Source organism: Peromyscus eremicus, chromosome 7 (assembly GCF_949786415.1).
Source record: "Peromyscus eremicus chromosome 7, PerEre_H2_v1, whole genome shotgun sequence".
Lineage (NCBI taxonomy): Eukaryota > Metazoa > Chordata > Mammalia > Rodentia > Cricetidae > Peromyscus > Peromyscus eremicus.
In genome coordinates, this window is record NC_081422.1 from 73,100,578 (window position 1) to 73,124,344 (window position 23,767).

A 23,767-nucleotide genomic window follows, 5' to 3' on the forward strand; every position below is an offset into this window, starting at 1 on the left:
GACTGTGTTGCCCAGACTGGCATTGAACTCATAGTTCTCCAAAATCAGTCTCCTAGGTGGTAGATTATAGATGTGAGCTACCATGTGGCGCTAGAGTGTGATATTTCATGTTGATGTATGTTCACAAGTGTATTAAGCTATCAAGGTAATTGGTTTCTTATCATCTCTAATGTTTATCACTTCTTTGTGTTGGGAATGTGAAAAGATTTCCTCAGTTGCTGTTTTTAAATATACAATTAATTGTAGCCCATTATAGTTATCTTAATATGCTTTAGAACACTGAAGTTACTGCTCATACCCAACTCCTCTCTGGTATCCACTCACCATACTCTATCCATTACCTCTTTCCTTATAGTAGCATGGCTATTTCCTCTGGACATGACATGGTTATGCCATTTCCATCTTGAAATAGAGATTATCTTGACCCAGAAGTCATGATGATGAAGCAAGCAAAGTGATACAGTGATGGATGGTTAGGTCTATGGCAGTCATAATGGAACTGTTGTCATTCTTCAGCAGAAGGGTAGAATCCCAGAACCCTCACCTAGGATTCTAGTCATCCTCCCTTCTCTCCTCTAACTCCCAGTTACATGCGATTTTGGGAGTGCTAGAGTGTGTGGAGAGTGAAAGATTAACTGGAAAGGAGCCCCACAATATAGCTTCCGTGGTATTGTCCATGATGGAGTGGGACTTTGCAATGATGTAGCTGTTTGGAATCCCACATTCCTGTAACAAACCTTTCATCATGCTCCTGTAAGTAAGCCGATAAATTCACCAAAATAGAATTTAATGGAACCCTTACTGTCATCAAGGCCCTGTTTAGGGGAAATGGACATTTTCTTTCATATCTCTTCAGGAAACACTGACACAGAAATTGATATCAAATTTGGGATATGACAGGATGAAAAATGAGATTAGGAATAGTGATCGCAAGAGTCTTTCTATATATGGCATCAAACTGAATCTGAGACTGAACCACCTTAGGATGAAGAATGTCTAGAGGCAATCTCGCCATGGCCATCATTCCCCATGTGATATGTGGTGTCACATTTTTTTTTTTTGCCATAGTAATGTTTGCTTGGACCTTCTGTGGGTATTAAGACATGTGATGAAGGTGAAGCCATTTGTAAGTGGAGTGTATGTGGAGGGAATACCACGGTAGTGGCCATATTCCTCTGTATGGTGGCATACCTGCTATGGGAGGACCCTTCTGTGCGCTGTGACTGTGTGTTGCTCTCAATGATTGATAATAAAAGCTGATTTGGCCTATAGCCAGGCAGAATAAGGCTGGGCAGGAAAGCCAAATGGAACTTATTGGCTTACTTACAAGAGCATGATGAAAGGTTTGTTACAGGGAGAAGGAAGAGTGGAGCCAGCAGACATGATCCAGCGGCCCAAGGAACAAGATGTCAGAGAACTGGTAAGCCACAGGCCACATGGAGATACATGGATCAATAGAAATGGGTTAATCTAAGTGTAAGAGCTAGTGAGTAATAAGCCTGAACTATAGACCAAACATTCTGTAATTAATATAAGCCTCTGAGTGATTATTTCAAAGCAGCTGAGGGACAGAGCAGGACAGAGAAAAGCCTCTGTTTACACATGCCTACCTAATGAGTGAGGTTTGCCATATGAGTAGCCCTCAGGGGATGTTCTGTAAATTGCTGAAGGACTAGAGTACATTACATTAGATAATTAGATACATTACAGTCCCCAAGAGTAGTGCATATGGAATGAAGTTCCTGGAAAGTTATTGCAGTGGTTGTGTGTCTGCTACTGTGTGTAATAAGACATGTGACTGAGGCCAAAATGTCTGTCCAGAGGAATCTTGCTTATCTAAAGGAAGAACTGTAATGGAAAAAAGGGGCATGTGGGCAGAATCCTCCATATCAGACTGTGTTTTGGCAGGGAGATTATATAAAAGGGAGGATGAGATAGAAATGCTGGCTTGTCATTTACTACAGTGCCGGACCAGGCTGAAAGGCAACAGAATACAAATTAGGTCTATGTTAGAGAGCCCCTCCTGGGAACAAAAAAATTGGAACCTACAGTAAAAATCAGATACTGAAGAGGTAGAAAGTGAGGTGAAGTGATTAAAGACACCCCTCAGGTCCAACTTTTAATGCAGAGGAAGAGAGAATCCACGATTCAACATAAGGCTGGAGACCCAAATAAAACTATGATGGAAGCAACCATCTTAAAGGCGAAATATTCTGCCTCTGGATTCTTCAGTTGGGAAGGACTTTTAAACAAGAAATGAAAGGGCATCTTCTAGCCAGTGTTATGAAGTTGGTACACACAGATATTGGAGTTTGGTGGCAGCTATTGAGGTTTCCAGGTTCTTCTGTCCCAGAACAAAGAATTGAACAGAAACCCCTACAGTGGGTGCTGAGACATGGAGCCGATACTGAGTTCTCTATCACAGGGAAAGTCTGTCTTCCTCTCTATGGGATAGGGTAGAGAGCCTGGATGATGAGTGGGGTACAATGAGGGAGTAAAGAGATGCCCTAAAAAGGCTAAGGGTTTAGAACAAACTTTGCAGTCTGTAGAGTAACGTGTAAGGAATCAGTGATAACAGGTTGCACAGAGGTTTCCCGTATGGTAAAAAAATGTTTTAGGCTGACATAGCAAAGGGAGGGAATGGCTGCTGAGACCATGCCTGTTTGCAGGGGGAGGGGAGGGGAGAGCAAGACAGCAGTTCAGGATTCTTTGAGGTTAGTAGTTTGTACTGGGGAACTGCTATAGGATATGGGTGGTGAGATTTTATAGTGTGCAAAGACTGACCTGTGTCTGCTATTTGGGGAGGCTTCTCGCAGGCATGTCTGGAATCAGTAGAAAGCTTAAGAGATTAGAAAAATAAACCATACCACTTGGCTGTCTGGCATGCCAACTATTCTTGGTGGGTATTGGGGTTATGTAGGCAGAGCCACATGGACAGTAGTCAGCAAAGCAAGAGAATTTATTAAAAAGAATTCACTCTCAAGGGAGTAAGTAGGACAGAGCAGAGAAGAAGTTCAGAAGTTTAGTGGTCTCATGCACAGAGGATTGGAACCTTTATGGGTCATTTGCATAGCATGGACTTTCTCAAGCTTGCAGCATCTGTTACACGTTGCAAGGCTGAGGACTTTCCAGTCCTCTTTGCCATCAGATTTTTTTTTCATATACTAATTTTGCATCTTTTGTGGAAGGCCTCTCCAGACCTCACTTTCTGCTCCATTCTCTTGCCCTGAAGCTGTGGGACATGGAGGTGGGTGGGGCCACTGTGAGTGAAGTGGAACCATAAAAATGGAGCAATGTATCCACTCATCCCTTGCTGAAACCAAGGTTGACTATTCTGAGACAACATGGAGGAAAGAAGTCCTTGCTGACTGGTGCCTATGAGCCACTGGGAGCACTTGGTTATCACCAGCTGAGGTGCCCCTGGGCTGGGCTGAGCAGCTTGAGCTGACCACTGAGCACTTTGGAAACAGGAGATGCATGGCAGCCTCATAGCAGTGTCTAAGGATGCAAGATTATGGAGAGTGAGATAAACTAGTGGAACCATTCTGGCAAGGACAAGGATATTTTAAAGAGAGAAACTAGTGGCCCCTAACTTTGCTGGTCAGCTGATTTAAACTGTTTCCCAAGGAATTGGCATTTCCCCAGGGATATTATGCTAGGAGAAGGAAAATCTGAAGCCAGCCAGAGGAGGAACGTCTCACAGAGTTCTGACAAGTTAACTTTTCTTGTCTTTAGATTTATTTTATGTATATGAATGTTTTGCTTCCATTTATGTCTGTGTATCATGCGGGAGCCTGGTGCTTGTGGAAGTCAGAAGAGGGCATTGGATTCCCTGGAACTGGAGCAGTAGATGGTTACAAGCTGCCCCTCTAGTTGCTGGGTATTGAGCCCAGGTCCTCTGCAAGAGCAACAGTGCTCTTAATAACTGAGCCATCTCTCCAGGTAACTTGTCTTGTTGGACCAACTTGCAGGAGAGACTGGAGCTGACACAATGATAGGCCAATGACCACTCCTTGACCAGATCTGCTTAGCTATGCATATCCAGGGATGCTAGAATGTACAGGAAACAGAAAGCTAACTAGAAGGAGGACTTTGTGAGGTCATCATCCAAGATTGGGTGCGGCTGTGCTAATAGAGCTGTTTTGGAATCATCTACTGCTGTGGGATGTTCTGTATGGCAAATGTGTTGCTAATTAGTCAATAAATAAAACACTGATTGGCCATTGGCTAGGCAGGAAGTGTAGGCGGGACAAGGAGGAGAATAAAGCTGGGAAGTGGAAGGCTGAGTCAGAGAGACACTGCCAGCCACCATGATGAGAAACAGCATATGAAGATGCTGGTAAGCCACAAGCCATGTGGCAAGGTATAGATTTATAGAAATGGATTAATTTAAGCTGTAAGAACAGTTAGCAAGATGCCTGCCATGGCCATACAGTTTGTAAGCAATATAAGTCTCTGTGTTTACTTGGTCAGGTCTGAGTGGCTGTGGGACTGGCAGGTGAGAGAGATTTGTCCTGACTGTGGGCCAGGCAGAAAAACTCTAGCTACAATCTACACTCCTTTAAGTCACCCATGTGCTTTTAAGCAAGCTCATAATGCTATCAGTTCACAAAATGAACATTGGCTCACAAATTTCACATTGGTGAAATCCTTACTTTTGGTGAAATTGGTCTATCATTGGTGCCCTATCTGGGGTGAATAGATATTTGCTCACATCTCCCAGGAAATACTAACACAAGATTACCAACTCCTTTTGCCTTCTCAAACTCTGATAACAACTATTCATTTATCTCCTAGGAGCTCAACTCTTTAAAACTTTCAGATGAAAGTGACAATATGAGCAATTTGCTTTGCTGTGCCTGATTTATTTCTCTTAATGTCCTACAATTTATTCACTTTACAATGCGATTTCCTTATTTTTATGGCTGAACAATAGTCGTGTGTGTGTGTGTGTGTGTGTGTGTGTGTGTGTGTGTGTGTCTATTCGTGTGTGCGTGCACGGGTGTGCATGTGTGCGTGTGTGTTATTGATTTTTTCCCCATTCATCTATTGATGAACACTTAGGTTGATACTGTGTCTTGGATGTTGTGAATTGTACTTCAGTAAGTTGTGCACATGTCTGTTTGACATGCTAGGTTCCTTTCTTTTGGATGTATATCCTAGGTAGGAGTTGCATCATATAGTAGTTCCATTTTTAATTTTTAAAAGATCCTGCTTGCTTTTTACTACCATGACTAGACTAAATCTGCATGCCCACCCGCAGTGTGTGATAATTCCTTTGTACCACATCAGGGCCAGCAATTGTTTTTGCCTTTTTTGCTCTAATGAGGATGAAATGTTTTCTTATTTTGGTTTTGATTTGCCTTAACCTGATGGTGAGTGATAGTAAGCATTTCTCCACATAGTATTGTGGGTCCTTTGTCTGTCTTCCACCCTCCAGTATTTTTTTTTTTCTGTTGGTTTAGCTTAGCAGCTGCACCTAAATCTACTGATATTTTACCTACCTTCTGTGGCCCCACACCCCCACAGCCATTGCCTACACCACTCAGGCCATGGTCTGGCAGGACTTCCAGTTGTGATGGCACCCACTGGCTCTGCTGCTGCCTCCAAATGTAGTTTTTAATTAAGTCTCTATGTTCTATTTACCAATAGAGACTTGGGAGTCAGATGTTGGGGTGAAAACCTGTTAGCTCAGAGAAGCTGAGAAGCAACCAGCTGACTTTTGTTTTTGACTGGAGACCCAGCAAGAGAGTGTCCCTCCAGCCATCCCAAACCAAAAAGACCACCAAAACTCCAAGTCTCCCTACTCTTCCCTGTGCATCTCTCTATTGGTCTTCCTGTCAACTCTGTCCTCTCTCTGACTAATTCCTTTTAGTTGCTGGCTCTGCCCCCTGATCCAAGGTTGATTTTATTAACACAGTCTCAGGTTTCACAGTGCAGTCAGGTATCACGTAACACCCTAGGGCTGGAGATTGAACCCAAGGCCGTGTACATGCTAGACAAGTGCTCCGCTGCTGACCTAACATCTCCAACCCTTGCATTTGAATGTCTTCTTTTTTTTTTTTAACATAATTTTTTTCCTTTGGGAATTTCACATCATGCACCCCAGTCCCACTCATTTCCCAGTCCCTCCATAGCTACCCTTTACCCTTGTAGCATTTTCCTGACAAATGAAAACTTAAAAGGAAATAATAAAAAAGCAAATAAAAATATTAATTAAAAACAAATAAGCAACAAACAACCCCAAACCAAAACAAAAGCCAAACAAACAAACAAACAAACAAACACTTTTCAATCCTCCATCTTTTCCACATCTCCATGGCCTCTCCATCATCTTGGTGGCATTGGGAGTTGCTGTGTACCATGCAGTATACCCTTTTGTCCAAACAGCTTTTCTTGTAAATGTTTATTGGGTGATGTATTGCTGGTTAGTGTCTTAGGGTTTTCATTGCTGTAAAGAGACACCATGACCATGGCAACTCTTATAAAGAAACATTTAATTGGGTGGAAGGCTCACGTACAGTTTCAGAGGTTCAGTCCATTATCATCATGAAGGAGAGCATGGCAGCATACAGGAAGATGTGGTGCTGGTAGCTGAGAGTCCTACATCTTGCAGTCAACAGGAAGTTGACTGACTGTCACACTGAGGGAAGCTTCAGAAAAAGAAACTTCAAAGCCCACCCCCACAGTGACACACTTCCTCCAACAAAAGCCATACCTCCTAATAGTGCCACTCCCTTTGGGGACCATTTTCTTTCGAACCACCACAGTTAGATTCACCATCAATGCTGGACCCTTGCTGAGACTCCTCTCGGATATCCTGCTATTGTCCTGAGTCATGGAGACTCTGAGGCTATGGTTCCAAAGGCCCAGTCCCTTCATGAGCTCCAGCAGGTCATAGATGGGGTAGATGTTGGGGAGCGTTAACTCAAAGCCCTGGATATATGTCTGGGTGGTAGCAGAATTGGTCAGTTCAGGCTGCTGGAACCACCCCCTCAGGTGAGGGGTGGAGCCAACTCTCCAATGCCCATGGTGAGGGGTGGAGCCAGCTTTCTCAAGTGTGTGTGTGTGTGTGTGTGTGTGTGTGTGTGTGTGTGTGGCAGCTCTCCTGTGCCAAGGTCTGCTATCCCATGGCTGGTGATGGGTGGAGTCAGCTCAGCACAGTCCTCATACTTCAACACCCGGTCCAACACATGGTTTGAACGAGTCCCTGTGGTAGCATAGGCAACGGACATCAACACAGACCCCAGCTGCAGCAAGACTACAGCCCCAGACATGGCTATTAGTAGCAACTTCGGCCCAGATTTCACTAAAGCAATGGATGGCAGCACAGGCCACTTAGATTGGCATGCTGTGGCAGTGGCTCATGATGCCTCAGACCCCAACATGGCCACAAGTGGTAGCCCAGAACCTGAACATCCTTGTAGCCTTTGGTGGCAACATGGGCCAAGGACATCAATACAGACCCTGGCTGTGGTAGGACCATGAACCCAGACATGGTCTTTGACAGTAGCCTGGGCCTGAATGTCACCATGGCCCCAGGTGGCAGTACAGGCCACTCAGATCAGCATTACCCTGCTGTAGGGTGCCCCTAGGACACCAACATGGCCCCAGGTGGTGGCCCAGGCCCAGACATCTGCACAGTCTTCAATGGTAACATGCAGCATGGATACCAACACAGACCCTGGCTGTGGCAGGGTCACATACCCATACATGATCCTATACTGCAGCTCGGCCCAGATGTCACCACAGCCCTGGGTGGCAGTGCAGGCCACTCAGATCAGGATGGCCCCTCCAGTGGCATGGGCCTCAGGCATCAATGTAGCCACATGTGGCAGCACACACCCCAGGTATTTGCCTGGTCTTTGGTGCTAACAGGAGCCACTGACATCGACATAGACTAGCTACAGCAGGGCCACGGACAGAGCCACCCAGACATGGCTCTTGGCAGCAGCCCATGCTTGGACATCATCATGGTTCTGGGGGCAATCGGGTAACCCACATCAACCCATTCCTCATAGCCTTTGCCTCTTTAGATCTGCCTCTTTCCACAGGACATGAACAATTCTTCTCTCTCTTTCCCATGACCCACCATATATTTGCTCACCTGGTTGAGCAGACCCTTGATTTCTTATCCCTACCCAGAGCAAGTGGCCCTAGGTGTGTGTGTGTGTGTGTGTGTGTGTGTGTGTGTGTGTGTGTGTGTGTGTCCTTCACCTGCCCAGTCCTAATGGTGCCAGGCAGGCCCATGGTTTCTTCTCCCCAGCCAGGGCAAGCAGATTCAGAAGGGCGTGTGAAGTGTCTTCTTATAATAAATATCTATTTAGATAATTTCAGACCCATTGTTTCTTTGCTGTTTAGTTTTTTTGGTTTCTTCATGGATTATGGATATTACTTTCTTCTTGGGTGAATAGTTTGCAAATATGTTCTCAAATTCCTCAGATTGGCTCTTCAATTTGTCAAGACATGCTATAAAGAAGCTTTTGAGCCTGAGGGAATGTTGTTTTCCAGTTTTTGCTTTTGTTGCTCATGCTATTGGGGTCATATAGTCTGAAAAATAACTCTAGTTAGACTATGTACTGAAGCCCTTCCTCTGTGTTTAATTCTAGTAGTTTAATATTTTTAGGTCTGATATCTAAATTAATTTCTGATTGGTTTTTGAAAAAAGATGAAGATAGACCTCCTTAAATTACTGCATACATTATTATGCATAGATCAATGAGTTCTATATTCTGAAAAAGTATCTCTGGATGATTTTGTCATTGTGTGAACACCATAGTGTATTATATTATGTATAATACTATGTATAAAATGGCTACAAAATCAGGTTAACATAGTCTTTGGGCTCACTGATTCTTCATTGACCAAAACAGCATCATGTAGCCCATGTCTATAATGATTACATCGTTTCCCTTCTTAAGAACTCCCAATGTCATTCCATGTTACTTGTTTTTTAATTCTATTTTCCCATTTTAAACTGTTTGTACTACTACCTGAAATTATTTCTTGTTGACTTGTTTTCTACTATAATCTACTACAGTCAAACACGCTGAGAAGTGGTTCCTCTTCTGACTTCCTTGTTTTTGCTGCTGGACTTACTACCCAGAACTGGACTGTGCTGTGGTAGATACTGCAAGACTGCCTACAAGTTGAATTGAACCAATATTTAAGTGAGATTAGTTTAGTTATAGGTTCCTGAAAATGTAATAGTTTATAGTTCTTGAATTAAAAAACATTTCTAACAAAAAATTCAGTTTCTTTGTTTCCCTACTCATCCATCATCCTGGCAAAATCAGTTCTTTGAGGGATGTTAGTTTGAGAACCTCTGTTTTCATACTCAGTATTAGCTAGAGGTTACCCACACTTCCCTGCTTTATGGTTTTTCCACATGACAGCTTGTGGAAAATCGTTTCATAAGATCAAGTACACAAGAGGAGTCAGACAGAAAGTGAGAATACAAGCAAGATGGAAGTTACAGCTTTTGTTGTCTCATCTAAATCTCTACAATAAGATGTTGTCTTATTCTGTTCACTAGAAACAAATCACCATGTCCAGCCCATGTACATGGAAGAAGGGATTACATAGGATGGGATTACAGCAGGGAAGGCCATTAGAAGATATTTTTAGGAACTGTATTCTTTCCACTCCTTTCATGCTGCTATAAACTTTTTATTGAGTAAGTGTTTAATACTAGGAATTACATAACATAGTTCAAGGAAGTGTCAGCAAACCTTATTAATTATTAGAATTGTTCAAAGAAGCTCTTACAGATTATCTGAGTCTTACCTTTGATAGTCTAATTTGGAAAATCTGGAAACTATACTCAATTGGTAACCATGAGAATGAAAACTTGATTTAAAAAGACTTATTTATCTGGGAAGGAAAATGTCACATTACTACAAGTAGAAAACTACCAGCCAGAAGAGGCTCTAGCTCTTGCTGCTGTCAATATCTCGGGAGAGCTCTACTTTCGATTAGGGCTATGCCCTGTACTGGAAGGACACATCCAATGAGACATATAGATGAATGTTTTGGAAAATATTTCTTTCTGGATTACATTGAAACCATTTCTAATCATTCAAAAATCATACATTTGTAGTTTTACTTGCAAGGAGGCTACATTCCTTAACTAATCCTATAACTCCAGGATACATGATGGAGAGATAAAAGTTTTCAGTGAAAAATCTGTAGTGAATTCTATTTCAGAGTATTAGGAGGTAAGTCATCATGTTATTTATAGAGTCTTCAGGGTTTTGTGTCAACACAAAGCTGATGGCTACCAGTCTTCAGTTACTTAACATCTTTTCCATTGATGGTGCTCTGCTCTGGTGATTATAAATGGTGGAAGTCTAAAACTAATGGAGTTCTCAAAGCAGTGCATAGAAAGTTCTTGTTATTTTAGCCTTGCCTCACATGTCCAGCTGCACGTAAGCTTTGACCTGTCCAGAGCATATTGTCTTCCTTTTCTCTTCCAGACGCCATCATTCTTGTTGCTAAAGGTGAAGCAGAACTGAATGAAATTCATAGTGCCTGAGGATTTTCAAAGAAGTTTTTCAATTCAGGAACTGGTAAGTGATAGACTCAGTCTGGTAGGGCATTTGTTTGTTGCCTCTTATAATCTGGATCTTTTTTCTTATAAACAAATTCCTTTGGAAAAATAAAAAGTATAAAATAAAACCTCATGGTAATGTCCCAGAAGCTGGCATTCTGTTAGCTGTTAAACTCTGTTCTCAAGATTTATGGGCAACTGCTGATTGTAATTAATGGCAAACATTCAGAAGGTGAACTAAATGACGAGGAGTTCTCACTGTTGCTATTTATTATGTATGTATTTATGACTATGGTTTCAGGGAGACTTTAGACTAATATATTTAATGCATCATCTTAAGGAATGAAAGAATCCTACTGGCTGAAATATGCAAAACATTTGGCTGGACAGCTCCAATTTTGCTGTAAGAACAAATGCTGGATGCTTTTGAGTAGTTGAAGAAGACTGTATTAAGAGACTACTTTATTTACCATGGTCTCCTATTCCTTGTTCTCCCTCTCTGTTTTTGATCCAGCTGGGATCTCCCACTCACCCAAGCTCTCTTTCCCTCGACCCTCGCCCTTCACTACCCCCACTCCTGTCCAGGCTGTTCATGTAGATCTCATTCCATTTCTCTGTCGTTGGGCGATCCCTGTGTCTTTCTTGGGGTCCTGTTTTCCAGGTAGCCTGCCTGGTGATGTGAGTAGCAGTCCAGTCATCCTTGTTCCACATCTAGCGTCCTGTTATGAGTGAGTAGATACCATGTTTGTCTTTCTGAGTCTGGGATACCTCACTCAGGATGATTTTTTCTAGATCCATCCATTTGTCTGCAAACCTCATGATGTCATTGTTTTTCTCTGCTGAGTAGTATTCCATTGTGTATATGTACCACATTTTGTTTATCCATTCTTCAGTTGAAGGGCATCTAGGATGTTTCCATGTTCTGGCTATTACAAAGAAACAAAGTGCTAGAGAGGCCCACAGAAATCCACAAAGATACCCCCACAACAGACTGCTGGCAATGGTCGAGAGACAATCCGAACTGACCTACTCTGGTGATGGGATGGCCAAACACCCTAATTGTCGTGCTAGAAACCTCATCCAACTACTGATGGATCTGGAGGCAGAGATCCATGACTAGGCCCCAGGTGGATCTCTGGGAGTCCAATTAGCGAGAATGAGGAGGGTTTATATGAGAGAGAATTGTTGAGACCAAGGTCGGATAAAGCACAGAGACAAATAGCCAAACAAACGGAAACACATGAAATATGAACCAATGGCTGAGGGGTCACCAACTGGATCAGGCCCTCTGAGTGGGTGAGACAGCTGATTGGCCTGATCTGTTTGGGAGGCATCCAGGCAGTGGGACCGGGTCCTGTGCTCATTGCATGAGTTGGCTGTTTGAAACCTGGGGCCTATGCAGGGTCCCTTGGCTCAGCATGGGAGGAGGGGACTGGACCTACCTGGACTGAGTCCACCAGGTTGATCTCAGTCTGTGGGGAAGGCTTTGCCCTGGAGGAGATTGGAATGGGGGGCGGGCTGGGGGGAAGGTGAGGGGGGCGGGAGGGGGGAGAACAAGGGAATCTGTGGCTGATATGTAGAACTGAATTGTATTGCAAAATAAAAATTAAAAAAAAAAAAAAAAAGAGACTACTTTATGATAGCAGAACTTAGAGAACAAATCTTTCTCTTTATATAAAGGGGATATTAGAATGACTTATAGGTTGTGGTCCAACAATGGCTGGTGGTGAATGGAAAGTCCAAAAATACAGTAGTTCACTCTATAAGGCAGGATGTGTTCACTGGTCTTTAGTATACCTGGAAATACTAGGTTCTAATGACAGTGAAGGAATGGATTTGTTAGCAAGGTGAGAGCAATCAAGCAAAGAGCAAAAGCTTCCTTTTTCTATGTCCTTATGGAGGCTTAGAGGAGAAGGTATGGCTCAGATTAAAGGTGTGTCTTCCCCCACCTCAAGATCTGGATTAAAGGCATGTGTCTTTCTACCTCAGAGATCTAGATTAGAAGTGGATCTACCTACTTCAAATTAAGCAAAAATCAGTCATAGGTGTGCCCTCCATTTTTTGGATTTTAGTTAATTTCAGATGTAGTCAAGTTGACAACCAAGAATAGCCATCACAAAGATTGAAAATATATTATCTCCTAAAATGTATTTGTCATTACTGGTCTGGGTTCTGATAACTAGGGAGCAAAGTAGGTATCCCTTTTTTGTTTAAGACAAAATTCATTTTGCTGTATGTGTTTAGAGTTCTTAAAAGCTTTGTATATCTATTACAGAAAATCAAGAAAATAGAATTAAAAACTGGCTAAAATATTCTCATACAACAGTCCACACACAGACAGCTATGTGTGCCAACTAGTATGATAGCCATTATTTTTTATTCTTCCAGCTTACAATGTATTATTGTATTTTATTGGCATAGCACCTCATTTTCTATCTTGTTTAGCTACTAGCTCTTTCTGCCTTTTCTTGTGGTCTGAATATTCTAAGAACTGAAGTACTTGGAGTAATGAGAAGATATACTGAAGAAAATATAGCTGACTGGCCACTGTGACTGAAGGGGAAAGATTGGGTAGCTGAATGGATTTTGGAAGAATATTGCAAGATGTTAGGCAGCAGTATAGTGCAATGGATAATAGACAAACAAGGTATCTCTGTTTTGGAGAAGTATATATTTGATTAGAATTAACTTTGTTGTGCAGTTTCTCAGCATGTGATTTATATCATGTACATTTGACCACTGTAGAGTTTGAGGAAGTTAGTGTGAGTTGTTGCATATATAGTTTTCGGTGATATAATCTCTCATGTGCAAGTACAGGCTATGCAAATTAGGCACATTTTGTGGTTATCAAAGTTCAGTCCTGGTCAAAAGCTTTGGTCATAGGGCACAGGCCATAGGGTTGCAGCTCTGCCACGACAGATACAAAAGTTTTTGATTTCTGGACAATGTGTGTGTGAAAATTACCTAAAAGAGATCTGCTCCATATTCCAGTCTTTTATCAGTAGTCCTTCTGGTCAGAGCAAAAAAGTTGGTTGGAGATCTGTTCTTGTACCTGCTTTAGGCTGTACAGGGTGACATGCTGGCCCTGCCAACTGAATTGTTTGTTACTCTGGCAGGAGTTCTATTAGGCACCATAAAAAAAGGTAGCCATACTTAGGAAATGCTTTGAATAGAAGGTCCTTGTTGCATTGTCAAGGGGCTTAAGAGAAGTGCATATTACATTGGTAGGTGTTGAAATCTTTGCTGAATCATTATCTAAAGATAGAACTGTTAAACCTTTGAAGACACATTCATGACAAACAAAAATGCAGGGGTCAAGTTGGCACCTGGAAACTTTATCCCTACTGGCCGATTTTAATAGTGCTAGAATGTGCTAAGCATACTATGAAAAGTTATTCATAAATATCGTCCTTCTGTGAGCCCTGAGAGTTACAATAATGACTGGCCTGACAAGATGTGCCCACTAGTGCAATCGTGGCACAAAAGTTATGGGACTTACCAGCCATTTTTGATTGGATTGAAGGCTCATTCCATGAGATGAAACATATACCTGGCACTCTCAACAGAGACAAGAACTTGTGGCTAGATAGGTCACAGATAGACTAGAGGAGAACCTGTAACTATTATTCTGCTAAATGGGCATAGTATTAAGGTCACTCTAGTGACTTATTTTTATCTCCATATGTCAGTTCATCTCTTAACCCCCACCAAAGAAGATTAGTCTTGAAGTAGATGGTGATTAACAGAGACTCTCAACTGGTCAACATATAGAGAAAAAGAGATTGCAGAGTGCTTGGCCCTATGGTATGCCTCTATCACAGCCCGACCCCCAAGGTTCAGCAATCTTTACAGAAGAGGGACAGGAAGATTATAAGAGACAGAGAAGGTGGATGACTTTGTGGAAACTGTTTTCTGGACGTAGCAGGGTATGTCTATGATCCCACAGCATACATAAGACCTGTGAAAATTCAAGCCAGACAAAAAGCAGCACACAGGAGGTGGAGTGGGTATAAAGTTCCACCCATAGTTGAGGAGCTGTTGGCATTTGATAGCTTCAGGAGAAGGAGAACCAGTTTTCTTTAATCATGTGACCTCTAGCAGGTTGATCATGCTCCAAGACAGGCCCCAAACCTGAGAGTAGTTGGGGAACACAAACTGAACACTACGGGTTTACAAAAAAGAGAGAGAACTCAAAGTTATGTGGACAGGGAGATGAAGGTAGATCTGGGAGGAGTTGGGGGCAAGGAAAGGGAATGTGATCAAAATACATTATATGGATTTGTCAAAGAATTAATAAAAATATTATTTTAAAAAGGCAAAGACCAAATACAAGAAGTAAACAGATGACCCTGAGTAGTTCCAGAAAGTGAGGCTACTAGCAAAATGAAGACCAGATACTTGTCTTAAAATTCCTCCAGTCAAACCCTCCTTTTGTTCCTTATTCTGAAAATCACTGGCATGTTTGATAATTTGGAGATATTTTTCACTTGTCCTGATTTGTTGACATAAAAGCAGCATTCCTTCTTTACAGGTTCCCCCTTGAGCAGTGTCCTGCAAATTTAGGGCTCAGTGGTTTTGAATTACAACTACAGGGAGTGAACTTAGTGTCCTGTATTATTCAATTCTTGGGTTAGCATCGTTATTTGATTAGTGAGTTCTAGGTAAAGTCTTCGGGCAGTATAAAGGAAGAAAGCAATAGGTCTCACATGGAGAAAAATGTTTTGACCATGAATGGTCACTCATGGCACCAAATACAACCTGTGTAAAACATAGGGAACATAGCATAATCACCTTCAGTTTTTTTTTTAATCTAGAAGAGTATGTGTAGTTCATATACACAATGATTTTTTTCTGTTGTATATTTTCTTTGTTAAACCTGTTTGCTGTTTGTATCTAGATTTTTTTAAATCTGTGCTTAACACAAATTATCTATTTTGTATTCCAGTTAGAATATTTTTCATTATACAGTGTAGAGATTAAAACAGATGTTTGGAGTAATGATAATTGGGGTTATGTATTGATTCAGTGACCGCAACCCTTATGCTACAGTGGTGCTCTTCAGGGATATCATGGGTTTATAGATGCCAGTGTTGGCCTCTTCTCACAGATGGGTAGTCTTGATAGAGCTAGGAACCTCAAACATTTTAATTTAATTGATTATTTTGGGTTAATAGTATTATAATGACAGTATGATAAAGGACTCCATGCCTCGTTAGATTAATGATATTAAGAAGATCGGTCTAGTTCTTTTGCTTGAAGAAATTTAAACATCTTCAAGAAGTCAAATTATGCTAAGATTAATTAGTTCAAATTATTTGAGACTTCAAAATAGAGGGTAGGAAGGAGAATGAGATAATGATTTTTCACCTTGTACCTCTAAATACTGCCTTAAGCAAGCTGAATAGGTCATGCTGGAAGTAATTACTGCTGCTGTGGCTAAGAAAGAATTGGCATGTAACCAAGTATTAGAAGGGGCTTCTCTCTTGGCAAACAAAACACATTGCTTAATCCTGCAGTGACCCTGAAAGCTAGCATCAAAACAGTTGCCTGATTGGCAAATATTGTGAATAACTGAAATGACTTCAATGAGAAATGTCAATTCTTTCCCTAGGAGTGTTTGTGATGCACTTCTGTGGGCAACAGCAGGGTTGGGATGGGCCAGAAGTGGGTGAAGAGAGAACTAGACTGACATCCAGGTCTAAATTCAGCCAATGATTTCAGAGCCAAGGAATGGAGAGGAAGGAATTAGTGGTTCAATGTGGCCAGGAACAAGACAGAAGTCAGTCATCTAGGACACAGGTGGGAGAGGGATGGGAAATCAGGCCCAGGCAGTGAAGGAGGAAAGATCAGAAATTCAGAAGTTCAAACCTGACAGCATAAGTGAGTGAGTGTAGTAAAACGTGAACTAGAAAATGCATAGTGTTTTAGGCTTCTTTTTCTAGTTGTTGGTCTTGAAGTTTTTATCAAGTAGCTCAAGGGGTCTCAAGAGACATGGTCTTAATTCAGACTTCTGTATGCTCTGCTTATCAGCTGTATACCCTTGGGAAAACATTAAATGTTTTTGGCATTTAATGTATTCACCCACGAAACAGGGATGTTACTGCACACATTCCATATGTCTTCTAAAAGTGTATTTGGTTTGGGGTAGGTTTGCCTGTACATTTAAGATGCGAATATTTTCTGACATACCACATTGGCATATGCTATGTGTTAATAGTATATTTGCAAAAAATTTTTATCTTATAGATAACAGAGAATATTATAATTAGTGGTTTAACAATTGATGTGGGGGATCAATAACTATAAATAGATGCTTGATAAAGTCACATTTTTGAGCAAATTCTTTAAGCTTGATTGTACTTATCAAGAAAATAATCTCACCTGTATTTCTATGAATAAATTTATTTAAATAAGTGAAAGACACCTACAGTGGAAGACATAAAACAATGATGAAAGAAATCGAAAGGGGTAAAAAGAAAAATATTGTGACTCATGGATTTGTTGAATCAAGATTGTTAAAATGTACATTCTACCCAAGGCTCCATGTAATCCCCATCAAAACACCAATATACACTCTTCAGAAAAAAATCCCAAATGTTTACTCAGCCATAAATGGAACTGAATAATTAAAGATATCTTGCACAAAAACCACAACAGGAAGCATATAAAATATACAACAAAGTCATAGCAGCTGATGTGTTATGGTATTGTAATAAGCACAAATAGACACACCAGTGGAGTAGAATACAGGGTGTAGAATTAAAACCATGCATCTATCTAGCCAACTTATTATTGACAAAGGTGCTAGGACCACACATCAGAGAAGGGCTAATAAGTAGTGCTGGGAAAATTGAATGGCCATATGTAGAAAAATAAAAGTATGTTTCTGTTTCTCAGCTGTGAAACAAACAACTCAAAATGGATTAAAGACTTAAATTTAAGAACTTGAAGAAAATGTAGGGAAATGCTTTAGGACATTGAAACAGGAAATTTTAGTTTTTTTAGAAAAGATCTCAAAATCACAAGGCATAAAAGCAAAATTAGTAGGGAAATGCTTTAGGACATTGAAACAGGAAATTTTAGTTTTTTAGAAAAGATCTCAAAATCACAAGACATAAAAGCAAAATTAGGTAAATGGGACTGCACTAAACGTAAAAGTTTCTGCATAGAAAACAAACAGTGGCGTGGAGAGACAACTTGCAGGATGTGAAAAACGTTTACAAACTGTTATACAGCCACCTAGGCACTGATACCCAGGATATCTAAAGAAATCCAAAAGCTCAATAGCAGAAAATCAGACTCATTAAAAAATGGGCGACAGACTTAGGTAGGCAGTTCTTAAAGGAAAATGTGAATACTGAACAGTTATGTAATATCTTGGTCAACATCACTAATCATCAGGGAAACCCAAATCTAGACCATAGTGAAATGTCATATTACCCCAGTAAAAATAGTTCTTCTAAAGAGACAAACAAGCAATAAGGTAACAAACTTTTTGGTAACCCAGATTTTTGAAGTATTCAGCACATTATTGCTAACTCTCCTCACCCCATTGTGCAACAGCACACTGCAACTTCTTGTTCCTATGTAATTTTGTAACAAGTGCTCACAAGGTGCAGAGAAAAGGAACCCCTTGCTCATTATTAGTTATTACAGAAATTGTATGGAGGCTCCTCATAAAAGTAAACCAGAACTACCAAGTAACCTAGCATGCCCAGAAGTGGGAACTAGTACAAAAGACGATGTCAATATGCTGAGGAGTCATCTATGCTTCTATCCACATTGCAGCACTATTCACAATAAGAAGGAATTGAAAAAGGAAGATGTTAATGAACTGGCGAGTAGATAAAGAAAATGTGGCACAGAAACCATGGAGTACTATGCAGTGGCAAACATTCTAAAGTCATGTCATTTATGACAGTGTGTCTGGAGCTGTAAGTCTCATGTTGAGTGAATCAGAAACATAAGCACTGTGTGACCCACTCATGTATGGAATGTAAAACAAGACTAAATAGAAGTTGAGAGCAGAATGGTGATTATAGAGGCTGGGAAGAATGGAGGACCGAGGAATGGGCAAAGACTGATTAGTGGTTACAAAATTAGATAGGAATAAGAAGTTCCAGTGTGGTGTTGCACAGTGGAGTGATGAGGGTTAGCAACAATGTGCTGAATACTTCAAAAAAGCCAGAAGAGAAGATTTCAAGGGTTCCCCCTTTCTTTTTACACTTTTTTTTGAGAATTTCATACATGAGTTCTGTATTTACATCCTTTCTTCCCTATCGTCTTCCTGATTCAACTCCTACCATGTACCCCTTCTCAAAATTCATGACCTCTTTTTAAATTATTGTTACACACACACACACACACACACACACACACACACACACACACACACCCCTTGTTGAGTGCATTTAGTGTTGCTTGTATGCATATGTGTTTAGAGATGACCACTTGGGATTGGATGACCTATGGAGCAGGGCTAGTCCACAGAGAACAGATTTTTCCACTTTTAGGAGCTAGTAATTGCCTGTAGCTCTTCATGTATGGGCAGAACCTTGTCAGATTTCTCCCACCCACGCTGGGAAGTCAGCCGGTGTTGTCATTGTGTAGGTCTTGTGGAGGTGATCGTATAATGGAGATTTCATCAATGCATTTTCCTATCATTTGTAGAAGACACCATCTCATCGCATCCTGGTCCTTTGGCTCTTAAAATCTTCCTGGCTCCTCATCTGCAATGTTCCCTGTGCCTTAAGTGTAGGGTTGTGTTACCGACGCATCAATTGGTGATGAGCACTGCTCCATCAGTTCTCTGCATTTGGACCAGTTGTGAGTTTCTGTAGTGGTCTGCTTTTTTTTTTTTTTTTTTTTTTTTTTTTTTTTTTTTTTTTTTTAATGAGGGGTGAGAACTACATTCAGCCATGGAAATAAGGATGGGTATTTAGAATGCAGCTGGAAATTATACTGGCTTAAGAAAGTCTCAGTAGGAGGTTCTCCTCTTCATCAGCCACAGGTAGTTGGCTAGATTTACAGTCTTCGTTATGAGTTCCTTCTGACTGAGTGGGCCTTAAGTCCGGTTAGATGGCTCTTGGTTATTAGTTGGATATAAGGTGTCACTGTTGTGCCCTTGAGCTTTCTTGCCTTTTTTTTTTTTTACCATTGTTGTGGTTCATAGGCATTATAATTCATATAACTATTAATTTCTTTTCTCCCTTGGAAACCTGCATGGCATCTTTGGATACTAGAGAGCTAGCCCTTGAGGAGATTCCTAGGTCAATTCCAGTTCAGTTCCCACAAGTCCTGTGTTTGAAATATGTGGTATCTTTGGACACCACTAGGGTTCTTACCTTCCAGTTCTAGAAGGCCACTGATGGCAATAGCAACAGCCTGCATTGTTTTGGAGAGTCTCTTGGACTCTCCTATCTAACAACACAAAAGGAGGTTCCAAGGCTTCTCACTAGGGGATGTTGTTCTATAGTCTATGTCTCTTGGGGGCTGCATTTTCATCCTGAAAAAATTTGTATAAATTATATATAATGTATGCATTTTAAGTAACATAAATATTTGAGGAGATAGGTAAGTTTAAACTGCTTAAAACATTATACAATGTCTATATGTATCAGTGCATTACCTATTGCCCTATTAACCTGAATATTTTATGTTGCTGCATATAAATTCAAAATAGACTTAATTAAGAATCACCATCACCATCAAAGCTTAACTGTTGTTTGTTTGAAGTATGACTCACCTCTTCCTTCCTTCCTTCCTTTCTTTCTTTTTCTTTTGTTCTCTCTCTTCCCTTCCTTCCTTCCTTCCTTCCTTCCTTCCTTCCTTCCTTCCTTCCTTCCTTTCTTCTTTCCTTCTTTCCTTCCTTCCTCCCCCCACCTTCTGTGAGAGTTAGTTTTGTCATCTTAACACACAGAGCCACCAGGGAAGAAGGGACACCAGTTGAGGAGTTACCCCATAAGACTGACCTGTGGGGATGTCTGTGGGGAATTTTCTTGATTAATGTTTGGGAGGACCCTGCATAAGGTGAGTGGTGCCACCCCTGGACAGGTGGTCCTAGGTTTTAAGAAAACAAGCTAGTAAGCAGGATTCCTTGGGTCTCTATTCCAGTTCCTTGTTCCAGGCTCCTCACTTAAGCTCCTGCCCTGGTTTTCCTTGATGATGGACTGTAACCTGTAAGTTAAATAACTCTCCCAAAGTTGCTTTTGGTCATAATGTTCATCATAGCAACAGAGAAGCAAGTAAGGAACCCTTCCTTCCTTCCTTCCTTCCTTCCTTCCTTCCTTCCTTCCTTCCTTCCTTCCTTCCTTCCTTCTTTCCTTCCTTCTCTTCTTTCTTGGCAGATTCTCTCTAAGTAGCTGAGTAGTCTTTCCAGGTGACCCCTCCTGAATCGATTGTAAAGGCCATTGGGTCTAAATGATTATTCCAATCTGCTCAATAAAAATGGTTCCAGTTAAACATTATGAACATTTTAATTTACCTCTAAATAATGACAAAACATGTTAGAAAATTTCCAAACTCAGTTGGCCATGGCATCTTTTGGTGTGTGCCTTATATTAAAATCCCATAATGTGGGACTAAGGAGAGGACTCAGTTAAGAAAGTGTTTGCTACATATGCACAAGGATTTCAGTTTGGATCGTCAGAACTTAAGTAAAAAGCTAGGCATGTCAATGAACACTCAATCACAGCATTGAGGAGTTGGAAACAGGCAGATGCTACTGACCAGCCATGCTAGCCAAGTTGGTAAGGCTCCAGGTACAGCAATGAGGTAGAGAGTGATTGAGGAAGGTGCCTGATATTCATCTGTGGTCTTTACATGTGCTTACATATATACAACACATACACATGTATGTGCACACCACACACACACACACACACACACACACACACACACACACACATCTAACTTTAGCTTTCCGTAATTCAGGTAATGGTAACCACATAGCTCCAAGCAGCAGAAGTTTGTCTTTCTGTTTGCTTCATAGCTTTGGCTGCTGGGTTAAATGGCTACCCACTACAAATGACCGCTAGTACTTTCACATATATTGTTACTTTTTGTGTTCATGAAATTCTTACAGAAAATCATTACAGAAAGATTTCTTAAATATATACTTGTTGGGGCAATGGAGTCACACAGTCCATAGATATCTGTTATTTTATCAATAGCCTTTTTTTTTTTTCAGACATGAAGTGATTAAAACAAAGCAACCATCTCAGCACTGTGAAGGGTACGTCTCACAGGAGAGCCAATCAAGTACAGAGATAAGTAACACTATTGAACAGTGTTCACAGAACCTAAACAAGTCTTGTAATTAATAGTTTGGCTATCTTCCCAAAGAAAATCTGAAGCATCTGCCTGGGCTTCTGACACTGTTTTTTCTTTTTTTTTTCACAACAATGTTCGCGATTGGGCATTAAAGGGCTATCGTGTATGGAAAATCACTTAAAGATGTTATTTCATGAGGCACTCAGAGTCCCATCTGATCTGATGCATTCTGTCAGTTGGCTTCTCAATGCTAATAATGTTTTTACCAGACTCAAATCATTGGTCATCCTCTAGAATCCTGGCCACCATCAATACTAGTTTAACTCAAATTAATTCTAAAATGAAAGGTGCTATATTTAATCAGGCTGAATACGTAATAGTCCCCCCAAACTGTATTTTAAAAGGTGATCTTGTCAACCAGCTAGTATCTAAGAGAAATACTGTGTATGAAGTAAACGTGGACTTGGCTTTGAGCAGGTGTGGACTGTTTTCCTTGTTTTTTTTTTTTTTTTTTTTTTTTTTTTTTTTTTTTGATCAAGAATGATCCAGAACAGCACCCTTGATCCTGACCCTGAAGCAGAACTCTTTGTACAGTTCACTGATGGTGATTAGTGTACACAGGGCTGGGTGAAGTTTGCCTCTGTCCCGGAGTCCAGCTCCCTCAGGGACTCTCGTTACTCAAGAGCTGTTCTGTTCCCAAACTGCTACCCCAGCTCCCACTGCTCTGAGTATGAGCAAATGCTGATGAGGCTGACCACACTTTACCCTGTATTAGCCTTTCTTGCTTGGGAGTGAGAGCAGCTCACACCGGGTTGAAGACATGAACAGAAAAAGGGCAAAGTCTTTTTGCTGCTTTGGTTCCACAGTTTAAGGGCCATATTTTGCATTGTGTCTATGTATGAGTCATATTTTCTGTATTTTGTAACCCTCAAGCTATATCCTTTGTTAACATAAGTTAAATATGCTTTAAAGACCCTACATTTTAATATATATTTAATATATATTATATATATATTAAATATATATATTTCCTTATGCTTGATAGAAAGAGTTGAGACTCATGACCTAAGCAACCTAAGCTCAGTTTTGCTGAGCATGTTTGGGGCATAGATTTCTTTTGTCTGTGGAGTTTGAACCTAGGCAGATTTAACTATGGCTTCTGCTGGGCACCTGATGCTGGGAGAGACAGGCTGTGTGGAAAGGAAAAACTTTACACAGGCGTCAGGCCTGTCCTAGGATAGAGTACAGGTATGGTTTTGTCTCTGTATTCCTTTATAATGCCATGCCAGGGCAAGACCTCCCCTGCTTTACAGGTACACAGGACAAAATGTCATTTTCTTACTTAACCCATTAGCAACTGGTATTTTGTTTCATTTTGAAACAAATTTGTTTCATTCAATTCCTACTTTGAAATAGCACTTTTAGCCCCCAATCCTAATTAATACATAAAAGGATAATTCCTTATTTATAGGGCATAGAGCAGTAATTATCAGTGATGAACACAGGAGAGTTTTTCATTTGTAAGCCCTTAGCTTTGAAACTTCAAAATATGTAGAAACAGCACCTAAAAATCAGTATAAAATATTTAAAAGATGTGAAACAAAAAATTATTCCTGAAATTTATTGTGAAACATGCTAGAAACATATGTATGAATGTGTTGTTTCTTTCCACAATGTCAGAGTTTATCAAATAACAATAAATTAACAAGGTTTAGTGGTTCCAATAGTAACAATTCGTGAGAAAAATCTACTGACCTTGCTAGCCTGGCTGGGGCAAATGTAGATTTCAAAATTTTAATCTGATTTACTAATATTTATTTATATCATGTGTCATACAACAGGAGAATTCAGAAATAGCCTGAGAAAGAGTCTTTATTGATAAGATAATGAACCATACCAATGCCGAGAGCTGTAAACAGAAATAAACTCTTTCTTCCCCAAGCTGTT

At 40.6% G+C, this 23,767-nt stretch overlaps 1 long non-coding RNA gene across 4 annotated transcripts in view; it reads left to right on the plus strand.

Annotated features, from left to right (window-relative positions):
* Positions 1-550: 550 nt before the first annotated feature.
* Positions 551-23,767, plus strand: part of LOC131914407 (uncharacterized) — a 30,234-nt gene continuing 7,017 nt past the window's right edge. The window contains exons 1-4 of one of the 4 annotated variants that reach the window (XR_009380122.1): positions 551-753; positions 1,355-1,420; positions 10,476-10,568; positions 21,738-21,782. This is a non-coding gene — a long non-coding RNA (uncharacterized LOC131914407). Of the gene's footprint in view, positions 754-1,354; positions 1,421-10,475; positions 10,569-21,737; positions 21,783-23,767 lie in introns of those variants that run through there. The other 3 variants (XR_009380121.1, XR_009380124.1, XR_009380123.1) reach the window with 3 other exon arrangements.